Below are 4211 nucleotides of genomic sequence, written 5' to 3' on the forward strand. Positions count from 1 at the left end.
TCTCTTACCTTTCCCCTTTTTTTAACTTTTTCCAACACGTATCTAATGTTGCACACACATTTTATATTATTATTATACATCAAGATCTTTTTCATACACGTTTAACATTTTTAAATACACGATTAACTTTAAAAAAATATGATTTACTGTCTATTATCACACAATGTACATTTTTTATATACATGAACAACATTTTTATACATGTTTCATATTTTATCAAACACATGATTAACATTATTTCAAATACATGTTTTTGAACAATGTTTTGAGTATGTGATTAAAAGAAATTCAAATACACGTTGAATTATTTTTTGGATGATAAGAAACATGTTTTTAAACTATGCATATATTTTTTTTACATTGTATAAACATTTTTAAATATATCACAAACATATTTTTGAAACACGTGAACTTTTTGTAAATGTAATATACATATTTTGAATGTTATGATTTTTTTTTGAAAATTGCCTGAACAGTTTTCTACAATCTATAATTGTTTCAAAAATAGAAGACATTGTTTTGAAACGCGCAAACATTTTTGAATGTCACATACATTTTTCTGAAAGGTCAAACATTTTCTAAAAGTTCAGCGAACAGTTTTTTGAACTGCATGCATACTTTTGAAATGTGTGACGAACACTTTACAAAAATTAACTAAATTATTTGTCATAATATATGTACTTAGTATTTTTAAAATATAAAAAAAATTAAAAAAAAAACATATGTGATGCGAGCGTGATGAACCAACATGGCTACTGGACCGGCCCACTACCGTCTCCCTGTAAGCGAGGCGAGTATTGTCTGACGTAAAGTGAGATATAGGCACACCCGCCTTCACATGCCCACATGATTGCTTTCTAGCAGCGCGGTTTCAAAAGGAAATGTGTCAATGGATTGGGCCTTCTTCTATAGGCCCATCAGAGCCGATGGGCGATGGGCGATGGCCATGCCTCCTGGCGATGGGCGCATGACAATGTTCAAGCCAGTCTTGTTGCAAAATCACTAGTGAAGAAGTACCTTTTTCCAAAGGCCACCTTAAACTTCTTGAGTGTCGATGTGCCTCACTTGTTGCAACCTGAGAGTTTTTGTGAGAGTGCTCACACACAAGAGGGAGGACGAGTGGGTTGTTTGTGTTTGATATGGGTTTTTAAAATTAAATATTTCTTGAACCATGCAGTCAAATCGTGAACCGTTTTCACCATTGTGTTCAAAACAAGATCCCATGTTAGGTTTCAATGAACCTCGTTTTTGCCGTAATCTATGCTCCTCACTGTATTGCACTTGTGCACCTTTTTGTACTGCAGTAGTGCTACCTATTATACTGCATTTGTGCTTCCCTTTTCTACAATGCCCTCTATGCTCCCAGAGTAATGCACTCTATACTCCCTACTGCACTACACTTGTTCTCCCACGTAGTGCGCTCCGTGCTTCCTTTCTGTGGTGCACGTGCGCTCCCCCACGCAGTACACTCTGTAGCCCACTGCACTGCACTTCTACTCCTTGCTTAGTGCACTCCGTACTTCCCTTTCTATAGTGCACTCTGTGCTTCCCTTTCTGTAATGCATTTGTGCTCCCATGGAGTACACTTTGTGGTCCCCACCACAGTGCACTTGTGCTACCGTGCTCTCTACTACACAACATTTCTGCTCTTAGCACAGTGCACTATGCGCTCCATGTTGTAGTCACTTTTTTGTTGCCTGCGATAATGCATGATGTGCTTCTCTTTTATCTAGTGCTACAATGCACGCTACATCCACTTATTAGAAAACCCAAAAACCAGAAAAGGAAGAAAACCACAAATTCGGAATGCTGAGAAGAAAAAGAAGAAAAGCGAACAAAACCAAAGTAAGAAAAAAACAAAAATAGAAGTTCCCGACGGTGCCCCTAGGAAGCCCACCAGGGCAACCCTCTAACTAGTTGCTCCCGTCTTGGCGTCATTGTCTCGAGTGTCACTCGGAAAAAATTGGTTGCCTGCATCGTGACTAGCACTCTGACACAATGCTAAAAGGTACTCTAATTTTAATGGGAATGCCTATGTAGCACACATGTGTATGGTGTCTTCCCGTGTTGCTATCTCCCAATGAGATTTTTTTCGTTATAGAGGGATCACATGCATATATGCAAGAATCTCCCATCAAATGCTGACGCCATCAGATTAATTGTTTTTCTGAATGTTGAAATGATTTATCCTACAGATCGATAACCTGATTAGTGATATGTCTTCACCACCATGTTTGTATCGACACGGGTATCAAAATAAGATCCCATATTGACATGTTTCGGCGAAATATTTGAAGGAAATATGCCCTAGAGGCAATAATAAAAGTTATTATTTATTTCCTTATATCATGATAAATGCTTATTATTCATGCTAGAATTGTATTAACCGGAAACATGATACATGTGTGAATACTTAGACAAACAGAGTGTCACTACTATGCCTCTACTTGACTAGCTCGTTGATCAAAGATGGTTATGTTTCCTAGCCATAGACATGAGTTGTCATTTGATTAACGGGATCACATTATTAAGAGAATGATGTGATTGACTTGACCCATTCCATTAGCTTAGCACTTGATCATTTAGTATGTTGCTATTGCTTTCTTCATGACTTATACATGTTCCTATGACTATGAGATTATGCAACTCCCGTTTACCGGAGGAACACTTTGTGTGCTACCAAACGTCTCAACATAACTGGGTGATTATAAAGGTGCTCTACAGGTGTCTCCAAAGGTACTTGTTGAGTTGGCGTATTTCGAGATTGGGATTTGTCACTCCTATTGTCGGAGAGGTATCTCTGGGCCCACTCGGTAATGCACATCACTATAAGCCTTGCAAGCATTGTAACTAATGTGTTAGTTGCAGGATGATGTATTACAGAACGAGTAAAGAGACTTGCCGGTTACGAGATTGAACTAGGTATTGAGATACCGACGATCAAATCTCGGCCAAGTAACATACCGATGACAAAGGGAACAACGTATGTTGTTATGCGTTTTGACCGATAAAGATCTTCGTAGAATATGTGGGAGCCAATATGAGCATCCGGGTTCCGCTATTGGTTACGAGATTGAACTAGGTATTGAGATACCGACGATCAAATCTCGGCCAAGTAACATACCGATGACAAAGGGAACAACGTATGTTGTTATGCGTTTTGACCGATAAAGATCTTCGTAGAATATGTGGGAGCCAATATGAGCATCCGGGTTCCGCTACATAGTTCTCGAACCCGTAGGGTCCGCACGCTTAAAGTTCGGTGACGATCGATATTATGAGTTTATGTGATTTGATGTACCGAAGGTAGTTCGGAGTCCCGGATAAGATCGGGGACATGGCGAGGAGTCTCAAAATGGTCGAGACGTAAAGATCGATATATTGGACGACTATATTCGGATATCGGAAAGGTTCCGAGTGATTCGGGTATTTTCGGGGGACCGGGGAGTTACGGGAATACGGGGAAGAAGTAATCGGCCTCATGGGCCAAGTGGTGGAAGAAAGGAGGCAGGGCGCGCGGCCCCCCTAGCCCAAACCGAATTGGACTAGGGGCCAACCCCCCTTCCTCCTTTTCCTCCCTCTCCTTCCTTCTCCTTCTCCTGCTCCTCCTTCCTTTCCTCCTCCTAGTAGGAGTAGGAAAGGGTCCTACTCCTACTAGGAGGAGGACTCCTCCTCCTGGCGCGCTGGGGGGGGGCAGGGGTGCACCCTAGAACACACAAGTTGACCTGTTGATCTCTCCCAGCCGTGTGCAGTGCCCCCCTCCATCATATTCCACCTCGGTCATATCGTAGCAGTGCTTAAGCGAAGCCCTGCGTCGGTAGCAACATCATAACCGTCATCACGCCGTCGTGCTGACGGAACTCTCTCGTGAAGCTCTGCTGGATAGGAGTTCGCGGGACGTCATCGAGCTGAACGTGTGCTGAACTCGGATGTGTCGTACGTTCGGTACTTGGATCGGTCGGATCGTGAAGACGTACGACTACATCAACCGCGTTGTGCTAACGCTTCCGCTTTCGGTCTACGAGGGTACGTGGACAACACTCCCCCCTCTCGTTACTATGCATCACCATGATCTTGCATGTGCGTAGGAATTTTTTGAAATTACTACGTTCCCCTACAATATTTTCATTGGTACCAGTTGATCTGTTGATCTCTCCCAGCCGTGTGCGGTGCCCCCCTCCACCATATTCCACCTCGGTCATATCGTAGCA

This window comes from Triticum aestivum, chromosome 2A (assembly GCF_018294505.1).
Source record: "Triticum aestivum cultivar Chinese Spring chromosome 2A, IWGSC CS RefSeq v2.1, whole genome shotgun sequence".
NCBI classification, from domain to species: domain Eukaryota; kingdom Viridiplantae; phylum Streptophyta; class Magnoliopsida; order Poales; family Poaceae; genus Triticum; species Triticum aestivum.